At 37.9% G+C, this 12,741-nt stretch overlaps 1 protein-coding gene across 8 annotated transcripts in view; it reads right to left on the reverse strand.

Moving 5' to 3' along the window:
• Positions 1–12,741, reverse strand: part of MRTFB (myocardin related transcription factor B) — a 208,566-nt gene that overhangs the window by 107,555 nt on the left and 88,270 nt on the right. The window lies entirely within an intron of this gene.

The following is a 12,741-nucleotide window of genomic DNA, read 5'->3' on the forward strand; positions in this document are numbered from 1 at the left end:
TTGTGGCCTCTCCTGTTGCGGAGCACAGGCTTCGGATGCGCAGGCTCAGCGGCCATGGCTCACGGGCACAGCCCCTCCGCAGCATGTGGGATCTTCCCAGACCAGGGCACGAACCCGTGTCCTCTGCATCGGCAGGCGGACTCTCAACCACTGCGCCACCAGGGAAGCCCTCTTGTTAATTTTTAAATGATAAGATTGACACGCACACTTGGAAAGAGACACTCTGTTTTGCACAGAAAGCAAATATCACAATTTCTTCCTTCAAAGTTATTAGGCTCTACTTCTTACTTTCAAGGAAGGGGGAAGGAGAAATAGAAACAAAGTTGCGGAAAAACTGTGCCTCCTGTCATTTAAAGTAAAACACTCAGAGAAGGTTAAATTACAAAATAGTACCTAAAAAACAGGGAACACTAAATATTTTATATAGCAAAGTATACCAGAACTGAGAAGACACCCAAATTCAGGTTTAACACTCAAGGCAAAGATTGTTGACTGTTTCACTGCACAGAATGACTAACAGCAGTTGACTCTGAATCATCTAGTTGGATGAAAGCCATTCTATGGTGCAGGGCAAGAAGTAGGAGTGTTGGAAGATGGTGCAACACGAATAAGGTGCGGGTGAGAGGGGCAGAACATGTATAAGAGGCAGACAGAACAACCTGTACAAAAATATAGAGTCCCAAGAGTGAATAATGCACGGGAAAGAGCTAGAGGTTCAGCAGGGCTGGAATGCAGCGTGCAGAATGGCACAAGAAAAGATCGGATAGCTAGGCAAGGTTTAGGCCATAAAAGGACTTAAAAGTCCATAAGGTGTCTGGACTGTATCCTAAAGGCAATGTGGAGTCACTCCACAGTGGGCAAGGGTGTCACACCTAAATCTATGAAGCAAAAAGATGGTCTGGCAGCTGTGTGGTTGGGAGGAGGAACACAGCAAGCTTATTGCAATTTTCCAAGGCAGCAAAGATGGAGGAGGAGGAACAGAAGTCACTTTCCTACGGTTTCTCAGATAATCCTTCTATTAACCATGGGATCTATCCTCAACTGGCAGTGCTGACTAGATTTCAGAGCAATATATCAAGCAATTAAATTATCTAAACTTTCAACCTACTAATACTATATACATCCTTATCTTAAAGGAAACTCAGTATTAGGACAAAAAGATCAATAATTATCAAGAAAACTATATTTCAAATCAAGAGAGCAAGCAACAGTTTGATCTTTTTTAGCTTGGAAAGAAATGCTAAAATCTCAATCCTGAAACTTGAAAAGAAAGGAAGACACAATTCGAAATATTTTCTTTGTCTTCAGTTTTTTTCTTTTTCATACAGAGCCAATCCTAAATCTCAATTAAAAATGATTTGACTCTAAGAACACGAAAGATGCTCATAACTGAGCATCTGCACTGGAGTCATAAAGATCTGGATTCAGACAAATCCCAACCTGCCATTTCCAGCCATGTAACTTTGGGTAAGTTTCCAAATAATAAGGTAATGGTAAGGTAAGTTCCCTATTGTAAAACAGGAAAGATAACTCTTACCTATCTTGCACAATTGCAGGGAGGATTAAATGAGGTAATGCAAGTAAAAGCACCCAGAGCAGTGTCTACACTATAAGAAGCCGTCAACAAACATGGGTGCCCATTCCATTCTTCTTCATACCTATAGTTTCCAGTGAAAATAACTAAGAGAAAGAGAATAAAGGTTTGCTTTTCCACGTACAACATAAATATGTGTGAACTATTTGGAAAATGGTTTTCACATGGGCTTTCTCTCTCAACACCCTCATTAAATTAAAATGTACCTTGGGCTCAGATCTCAAATAAATTGATAGATAATGCTAAAATATTGGGAAATGTATAAACAGAAGTCAAGGCTGTAATGACTATTGATTTCCCTGCAAATTAAAATACTTCTCTTCCTTGGGAAGTTGAAACCCCTCTTTAAAAAGTCTCTTCAGGGCCTCCCTGGTGGCGCAGTGGTTAAGAGTCCGCCTGCCGATGCAGGGGATACGGGTTCGTGCCCCGGTCTGGGAGGATCCCATATGCCGCGGAGCGGCTGGGCCCGTGAGCCATGGCCGCTGGGCCTGCGCATCCGGAGCCTGTGCTCCGCAACGGGAGAGGCCACAACAGTGAGAGGCCCACATACCGCAAAAAGAAAAAAAAAAAAAAAAAAAAGTCTCTTCAAAATGGTCATGCCTGACTTGCTCCCAACTGAGTCCCAAGAAAATCTACCCAAATGATATAAAAATATAAAAAATGGTACACTATGAAATCTATTACCTATTTCAATAACAGTAAATAATAATGTACAAGGAATAATAATGAAAAAAAAGCAAAAGGATAAGTGTGAGTGGGGGAGAAGAACAGAAGGGAATGAGTCTTTTCTGAGTATCCTTTTTACTTAATTCTTTGGATCATGGTAATTTTTTACATATTTTAAAAAATGAATTTAAATCATTAAGGATTGGGAATAAGTTAAAAATGAATACAAGCAGAAACAAATGAACCTAATTATATATCACACTGATAATATCACAAAAGAAAGAAAAGAATCCAAGAAACTTTTAAACACAGTCATGACTGTCCACCCTCAATGGGATACAGTCTAAGGACAAAAACAAATGACAAAGAAATTTTGAATTCCATGGGTTTGTTGCCAGTAGTAGTATTGGAGTGTAATCCTGAAATCAGTTTGTATATTGTAGGACTGAGCTAATGAGTAAATAGATTGATGTTTTGGGAATCAAGGTTTTCATTTTGGAGAAAAGATATACAAATAAGAAATGGAGGAAAGAGAGGAAAAAGCCAATGGTGTTAGACTGAAATTAGATTTAGGATTTTTATTTTTTAACTTTTAATTTTACTGTAATATCCATACAAAAAAGTGCACATATCATAAGTGTACAATTTGCTGAGTGTTTACAAACTGAACACACCCATGCAACCAGCATTAGGAAACCAAACATTTCTCGTACCCTAAGAGCTCCTGATTTCTGCTTCCCTTCTATTTTCTTCTCCTGCAATAAGGATAACTACTACTCTGATTTATAACATCACAGACTAGTTTTGCCTGTTTTCGTACTTTAATGGAATATATAGCATGTCCTCTTTTGTGACTAGCTGCCTTTGCTCAATGTTATTTTGGTGAGATTCATGCATGTTCTTACATGTAGCTATAGTCTGCTCATTCTCGTGGCTATATTCCAGTGTGACATATCACTATTATAACATTCTACTGTACACGGGTATTTGGGGAGTTTCCAGTCTTTCCCTATAACAAGTAGTGCTGCTATGAGTATTCCAGTAGATTGAACCATGTGCAATTGTTGATAGTACCTACAAAAAAATGGCATTTCATATAATTCAAATGAATACATCATCTTCTGATGAACATATGTATATATTTCTGTTGAGTTAAACCTAGAAGTGAAATTGCTGATATTTAGAAGTACACAAAACCGTTTTCTAAAATGGTTTGATACCAGTTTACATGTCCAATTGCTCTATATCCTTGATGAACTGGTGTTTTCTTTCTTGTTGCAGCCATTCTAGTTGCTATGCACAGCTCTGATGACTAATGAATATATATCCATATCCATGCACACCATTTAGATTTCTCTTTTGTGAAGTTTGTGTCAAGGCTTTTGTCCATGTATTTATACTGGTTTGTAGGAGACCTTTATATACTCTGGACAAGAATCTTTTGTTAAACGTATGTTTTACGAATTATCTCTTCCCACTCTGTGGGCTGCCTTTTCTCTCTCAGTGATGTCTTTAGGTGCACAGGAGTAATTCATTTAAATATAGCACAATCAGGACTTACCTGGTGGTGCAGTGGTTAAGAATCAGCCTGCCAATGCTGGGGACACGGGTCCAATCTGTGGTCCAGGAAGATCCCACATGCTGCGGAGTAACTAAGCCTGTGCACCACAACTACTGAGCCCACGCACCGTAACTACTGAAACCTGGGCGCTCTAGGGCCTGCTTGCCGCAACTACTGAGCCCATGTGCCTAGAGCCCATGCTCTGCAATAAGAGAAGCCACCGCAATGAGAAGCTGGCGCACCGCAACGAAGAATAGCCCCTGCTCACCACAACTAGAGAGAAAGCCCACGCACAGTAATGAAGACCCAACGCAGCCAACAAATAAATTTTAAAAAGTTTAAAATAAAGAAATATAGCACAATCTATCACGCTTTTCTTTTATGAACAGTGCTATTTGTGTTCTATTTAAGAATTTTTTGTTCACCCCAAGGTTATAGAGATGTTCTCCCCCAAAAGCTTTCTTTACCTTTCAGAGTTGAATTTTTTCTGTTTATGGTATAAATTGCAGGTACATTTCTTTCCACTGGATATTTAACTAACCCAGAGCCATTTATTTAAAAAGACCATCTTTTCCTCACTGCCTGTACAGGTCACCTTTGTAATGAATCAGGTGACAGAATATTGTCTGATTTCTCTATTCTGTTCTATTGGTCAGGCTGTTTATCTGTCTAAACTGTTATACTATAGTGTTATAGTAGGTCTTGATATTTGGTAATATAAATCCTGTTTTTTTAAAAATTTATTCATTTATTTAATTTTTGGCTGCATTGGGTCTTTGCTGCTGCATACGGGCTTTCTCTAGTTGCAGTGAGCAGGGGCTACTCTTTGTTGCGGGGCGCAGGCTTCTCATTGTGGTGGCTTCTCTTGTTGCAGAGCACAGGCTCTAGGCACGCGGGCTTCAGTAGTTGTGGCACACGAGCTTCAGTAGTTGTGGCTCGCAAGCTCTAGAGCGCAGGCTCAGTAATTGTGGCGCACGGGCTTAGCTGCTCCACGGCATGTGGGATCTTCCCGGACCAGGGCTCGAACCCGTGTCCCCTGAATTGGCGGGCGGATTCTTAACCACTGTGCCACCAGGGAAGCCCATTCCTCTGGTTTTATTCATCTTTTTCAAGACTATATGGCTATTCCTGGCTGGATTCATAATTTTAAAAAAATTTCCTAGCTCTGTCTATTGAAAAGGGCTAGAAGCAATGACAGCCAAGTTAACAAGAAGTATGCCTAGCTCTCAGATCTTGATTTCCTCACTAAAAGGAACCAGGGATCTTAGAAAAAGGGCTCATTTCAGGCAATGAAAAGTATAAGGAGATCCTGAAATATCCTGTGCCAGAAAGTAGGTAAGTGCTCAAAAATTAAGGGGGATATGTCAAAGTGATACAAAAGCCACCTTTAACAGGCTCTTTTTTAGCCAAATTTGGGCAATTTGTGTATCAAAAATGATGATAGTAGTGGATAGTACCTTTCCAATTTTAAAAAATAAACAATCTATAAGTCCGTAGAGATACTTCCCTTAAAAAAGGTTCTTATTTCCAGAAAAATGCCAGCTAATAGAAAGAAGGAATGTTAGAGAAACATCCATTTCAAGTATCTTTATAATAACTTGGGCAAGAATGATCATCAAAACCATGGATGAAATCTCACACATTACTTTATAATTAATTATTAATTATAAAGAGGACAGGGTATATTTACATAGGAGAAATAGGAGTTGAGGGGGAACACTACCTTAACCAAGTGATCAAACTGAGTATCACCAATAATGGAGCAAACTGTCATGTACGTCCTGATGGGATCCACCAAGTACACAATGTCACCTGTGTAATATTCCCACCAAAATGTTTAACCTGGACTGAGCACAAGGACCCAAACAGACAAATCCAAATTGAGGGTCATTTTGCAAAATAACTGGCCTGGACTCCCCAAAAATGTCAAACGAAAGATTTGAAAAAAAAAGAAAGTGGTTGTGAATACAAAATGGTGCAGCCACTTTGGAAGATAGTTTCTTACAAAACTAAACATACTCTTACCATACAATCCAGTGATCACGCTCCTTGGTATTTACCCAGAGGAGCTGAAAACTTATGTCTATACAAAAACCTACACACAAATGTTTATAGCAGCTTTCTCCATAACTGCCAAAACTTGGAAGCAACTGAGATGTCCTTCACTAGGTGATTGGATAAAGAAACTGTGGTACATTCAGACAATGGAATATTATTATTCAGTGCTAAAAAGAAATGGCTATCAAGCCATGAAAAGACATGGAGAAAACTTAAATGCGTATTACCAAGTGAAAGAAGCCAGTCTGAAATATTGTATGATTCCAATCACATAGCATTCTGGAAAAGACAAAACTACGGAGACTATGTTCGGGGAGGAGGGACAGAGAAAGAAGAGATGAACAGGCAGAGTACAGAGGATTTTTAGGGCAGTGAAACTATATGATTTTATAATGATGGATACATGTCATCATATATTTGTCTAAACATACAGAATATACAACACCAACAGTGAACCCCAAGGTTAACTATGGACTTCGGGTGACTTTGATGTCAGTATACGTTAAACCTTGGTAAAAATGTACCACTCTGGGTACACTCAGGGGAGGCTATGCATGTGGGTGGGTTATGGGTATACAGGAAATCTCTGCACCTTCCTCTCAATTCTGTTACAAATGTGAAACTGCTTTGAAAAAAATAAAGTCTTTTTTTAAAAAAAGTAGGGGAACTATTTTAGATTAGAGGAGATTAAAGGGAGATGACAACTAAATGCAATAAATGATACTTGATTAGATTCTGTTTTTTAAAAAAAACAATGAAGAACATTATTGGGGAAAGTGGGGAAGTATGAACATGGGCTATATAGTAAATATACTTTTGTACCAATGTTAATTTTTATGAGGGTGATAACTGCATTTTGGCAAAGTGAGAATGTATTTATTCTTAGAAGATGCACGCTGCCATATTTAGATATGCCTACAACTTACTAGTAAATGGTTCTCAAAAAAAAAAGTTAATAAACTGCTCTAAGTTCAGGAGTTAAAAAGAACACACAAAAAGATTGCTACCCTATTTAGGAAACTAGAAGAGAAAAAATGTCCATTTTTATTTTTCCATAGAAAAGATACAAATGATTTATAGCAAGTAGATCTTTCTTTTAGTCTTTTAATGTCAAATACTTTAATATGAAATAAATTGCCATTAACAGGATGATCTATTATTAGGTTCTCAATTTTACTAGCAAATCTGAAAATATATTTAAAAGATTAAAAAGGACAAAATGACTAGGTGGATATCTTCCACTAGAGGAATTTTTTAATTTTCCTTATTCATTTAGCTGAGTACCTTCAAAGGTACTAGGCTAGAATGTAGAGAGACACAAAATTGACTAGAGTTCTCTGTTCTAAACTATCAAGGTGCGTGTTGCTAAAGTAATTCTTCCTCACATGGCAATGTCTGAGATGGGTATAAAGTGAAATATGATGTGAGAGGGAAATACTGAACATGCCTGAGTTTTTCTTTATTTGTATGAACGTCCACGTGAAGAAACTTTCTACAGCACCCACACACATGCTGGATGAGCTGAAACGGGAGGAGATCCTGACAGATTCAATGAGGTTGATGGTGACTGCAGAATGTCTTAATCTTCAACAAGTTTTTTAGGTAAAACTATTCTGTTCAAGTAAAATCTTAAACATTTAAAATTTTAGCTTTATATGTGGTTACATGCATACCTTTTGTAACTATTTTCTTTATATGAAAGTTAAAAGCAATAGTTTATCTTAAAAATACTTTTAACTGTCTTTCTTCCAAATAAAACTTATCTTTCCTATTGTAATAGTGGTCTTTATAACCCTAGGCCTTACAGCCAACTCCATCTTTACAATTTTACTCCTTTTCAGCTGCTTATCTTTGCATTATTTAATCCCTCTGACCCTCAGTTTACAGGTTCTATAAGATGGGAACAATTAAAACCTACCTCATAAAGTAAAATGTCTTTACCTATTCAGGGAAGAAAACCTCTCTTCACTGGCAGAATTTAGTACTTTAACTTGGCTATTTACCAACTTGGGTTCCAGGCCCACTGTGTGAGCAAGGGGGAAGAATGAAGAGATGTGCAGAAACATGTGGAAGAACACACACAGTGCCCTTGGTGTAGCTGGGTTAAAAAACTATGCACTGATTGGTTATATCACAAAAGGGAGTGAGAAAAAAAGTGTTTTGTTTTCCTGAGAAGACACAGGTTACTAAGAAGGTCAGATTGTAAGTGTTAGGTATTTAATTTACATGATTATATTTCTTAAAAAAGCAAAGGTAGGGAACAGCACTTTATATAAAGTGTACAGCTTAAAAATAAAAATTCTATTGGAAAAAAGTTCCATGTTAGTATATTTAAACCACTTAACACATTAATTCAAATAATTATGTTTTCAAACATTTGGGACAAGAAAATGGAGTTGCATACATGAAACATTTGATAAAAAACCAAATATAGTATATTCTAAAGTATACCATATGAGTATATATTGATGATTCTAATTTTCAAAAAAATAATCACTTTTTACTTTTCAGTTATTCAGTAGTATCTTATTTATTTGATTTCTATCTGTTATAATCAACAGGTCACCTGGACCAAATAAGAGTGAGAACCAACCCTGACAGCTCTTTAATGGGGCTGCACACCTGCTCCAGGCCTTGTCCTTCTGGGTCTCTGGGGCCAGCTTTGACACGTCAGCCTCATTCACTCCACCCACTACCAGCGACTCCCATCTGTTCTCTGTCTCCTAACCCACGCAAGCTTCCCAGTGACTGAGACAGCCACACAAGGGCACAGACAGGCAGCGAGGGTGGCCCTGTGAACCGAGGTGGGAGCCTTCAGCCACTGAGCCCAAGGGTAAAGTAGGAAGTATGGACTACGGGAAGCTGGACTACAGAGATTTTCATCAAATTGTGTTTCTATGATTCCCAGATCACCTCAGTGATAGTCTACTTTATTTCTATTACACCATTTACCACCATGATAAAACTCTTTATCAACAAAAAGTCTCATTTGAAGCTCTGTTCGTCAACAAAGGATGAGGATCTGTGACGTGTTGTGAAGATTCAACTTGACATTTGCTTGGCTCTAAGTAGAACCCCTCCAATATCTATATAATTGTGAGCCATCAAATCATGATGATATTCCCATTATATAACATTTTGCCAAGTTGGATAAAATTCAAATACTGAGGAAAAGAGAATTTTTCTTAATTTCAATATTATAAAGAGAAAATAATATGAAGAATGAATTCTGCCAACCAATGAAAACTTTTCTCCTTGAGGCTCCAAAAGTTTTTTAATAACTATTTTTAAATTGAGGTATAGTTGATTTACAACATTATATTAGTTTTCAGGTATATAACACAGTGATTCAAAATTCTTATAGATTATACTCCATTTATAGTTTTCATAAAATATTGGCTATATTCCCTGTGCTGTCCAGTACATCCTTGTAGCATATTTATTTTACACGTAGTAGTCTGTACCTTACTCTCCTACCCCTATCTTGCCCCTCCCCACTTCCTTCTCCCCACCGATAACCACTAGTTTGTTCTATCTGTGAGTCTGTTTCTTTTTGTTATATTCACTAGTTTATCTTTTAGATTCCACATATAAGTGATAACATACAGTCTTTGTCTTTCTCTGTCTGACTTATCTCACTCAGCATAATACCATCCAGGTCCATCCATGTTTGTACAAATGGCAAAATTTCATTCTTTTCTGTGGCTGAGTAGTATTTCATTGTGTGTGTGTGTGTTTGTGTGTGTGTGTGTGTGTGTGTATACATCTTCTTTACCCATTCATCTGTTGATGGACACTTAGGTTGCTTCCATGTCTTTGCTATTGTAAATAATGCTGCTATGAACCCTGGGGTGCATGTAAAAAGATGAGTTCTTGAACCAAATGAATAACTATGTCATTGGCTCCAAGTGATCTAAGGTCTAACATGTTATCTTTTATGACAATCTTGCTGACCATTCTGTGCCAAGAGCAGAAGCTGGAAAGCTACTTGCCACGAGAACCAACCATAACTATCAGCCTTAGTCTTTAACCAAAAATCTGGTTTCATTCATTCACTGATCAAATAGCCAGGAGCACCTTGGGGTGCCCAACAAGGTCTGAATATTTAGGTGGATCCCAAAGTTAAAATGACACTGCTGCTGTATTCTAGTCAGAAAGCTAAGGTACCTGTATACAGAGAGGAAACATGCTTCAGGGGAAAAGCACAGGCCTTGGGTTAAAATCCCAATCCCGACTCCCGTTTTCGGCTGTTATGGAGTAACAGGACTGATCTTAACCTGTCACTATAAGAAACTGGAAAAATGGACAAAATATACGAAAAACTTGCTTTCCTACATTGGGAAGCAGGTAACACAGGACTGTGACCCTTAAGAGTCGGGAAACAGGGAGGGGGAAGGGTAAGCTGGGACGAAGTGAGAGAGTGGCATGGACATATATACACTACCAAATGTAAAATAGATAGCTAGTGGGAAGCAGCCGCATAGCACAGAGAGATCAGCTCGGTGCTTTGTGACCACCTAGAGGGGTGGGATAGGGAGGGTGGGAGGGAGGGAGACGCAAGAGGGAAGACATATGGGAACATATGTATATGTATAACTGATTCACTTTGTTATAAAGCAGAAACTAACACACCATTGTAAAGCAATTATACGCCAATAAAGATGTTTTTTTTAAAAAAAAAGAGTAGGGAAACAAATGAGATGAGCCTTACAACCTCCCTAGCTTTCTGTCTGGAGGCAATTTCTAGACTGTAACTCAAACAGACTCGCTGAATTGAGACAGAGATGAGAGCTTAGGGAGGCTACGGCAGCTAGAAGTTGCAGTGTAGAAAAGGAGCTCCAGCAGTCTGCATAAGGGTGCCTCTGAGTCTTTGCTGAGTGCTAAGCTATAAGTCTACAAAGTAAAATTTCATAAGGCTGGGCAAGAAACGACCAGGAAACTGTACTGAACAATTCCCAAAGTGCACACAAGGTTTGGGAATGTTTGAGCTCCAATCAGCCATAGTGAAAAGTCCTCCCTGAGAACCTAGTAGGGCATTCAGTAAGATTCCAAAGGGGTTCAAGCCCTAGTAGTTAAGGTACCATCTGTGCAATGAATGCTACCCTAGATTTTTCCTAACAAAGCTTTAAAAAGGCCTTGTGGGTGATCCAGAAGTCCAGCACTCTTACCAAACCAAAGCCTAACACTTAGGAAGACAACAAAGACAAAATCCAGCCACTCAGCAATGTAACATTCATAATGTTATCTCCAACAAAAAAAAATACGAGAGTACTTGCCAAGAGGCAAGAAAATGTCTTTAATAGTAGAAACATTTTGTCAATAAAAACAGACCCAGGAATGACAGAAAAAAAGGAACTATTAACACCTATTATAACTATGTGCAAGTATTTAAAGGAAAACAAATATAATGAAAAGAGAAATGGACAATGCAAAAAGAGCTAAAAATATCTAAGATAAACATTTTATTGGATAGCATTAGCAACATATTACACTTGCATTAGAAAAGATCAGTAAACACCAGAAAAAAAAGAAGCATAGCTAATGAGATGTAAAAACAATAATGAAATACTAAAAAAAAGAAAAAAAAACAGAACAGGCAAGGAGAGAGAAATAAAGGAACAGAGAACAAAATGGACAAACATGACATACAACAAAATGACACATTTAAACTCAATTGTGGTAGGTAGCCTCTAAGACATTCCCCAGTGATCCCAGCCTTCTGATGTTTATGGCCTTGAATAAATAATCCTCTCCCCTTGAGTAATTTGCTTCTAATCAATAGAATAGGACAACGTTAAGGAAATGTTGCAAAACTTTTGTCTTGCTAGCATTCTTCTCTCTTACTGCCTTTGATAAAGTAAGCTGCCATGTTGGAGAGGCCCATGTGGCAAGCTGTGTGGCTGCCCTCACAGCCTCCAGCCAACAGCCAGCAAGTAACTGAGGCCCTCAGTCCAACAGCCCTCAAAGTACTGAATCTTGCCAAGAACAATTTAACTAAGGTTAGAAGTGGATCATTTCTCAGTTGAACCTTCAAATGAAACCTGAGCCTTGAAGGCTTGTGAGGCAGAGGTACCAAGTTAAGTTGCTCCTGAATTCCTGATCCATAGAAACTGCCAGATGATAAATGCATCCTGTGTTAAGCTGCTAAGGTATGAAGTAGTTTGTTACACAGCAATAGGTAACTAATATGCCAGACATATCAATAATTACCTTAAATGTAAATGATCTAAACATCGCAACTGAAAGACAGAGATTGTCAGACTAGAGTAAAACAAGAAAAATCCAGCTCTATGCTGTCCATGAGAAATGTACTTTTAATATAAAGGTACAGATGGGTTAAAGGTAAAAGCTGGGGAAGACTATATCATGCAATGCTAAACATAAGAAACTTAGAGGGGCTATATTAATATCAACAAAGTAGACTTTAGGAGTGGGTCATTACCAAGAATGGAAGGACATTTCATAATGTAAAGGGATCAATTCATCAAGAACACATAAGAGAGGCTCAAAATACATGAAGCAAAAACAATACTGAAAGGAGAAACAAACAAATCCACAACAGGAGATATCTCTCTGAGTAGTTGATAAAACAAGTAAAAAAAAAACCAGTAAGGGTAATACAAGACTTGAACAACCTTATAAACCAACTGGACCTAATTGAATTTACATAACATTCCACTATCAATGGTATATAAAATTTCATGGTCATTTAAGAAATGTAATACATTTTTATGAGAGAGTATACTTTAAATAGTTTCAGTGTAACAGGTGATAAAAACAAAAATCAAAGTATTGTCTAAAGCCCCTGGACTCTGAAATTCAGAGTTTACGACTAAGTTCTTGGATTTCTTTAAATTTCAAT

Source organism: Mesoplodon densirostris, chromosome 16 (assembly GCF_025265405.1).
Source record: "Mesoplodon densirostris isolate mMesDen1 chromosome 16, mMesDen1 primary haplotype, whole genome shotgun sequence".
Taxonomy (NCBI): domain Eukaryota; kingdom Metazoa; phylum Chordata; class Mammalia; order Artiodactyla; family Ziphiidae; genus Mesoplodon; species Mesoplodon densirostris.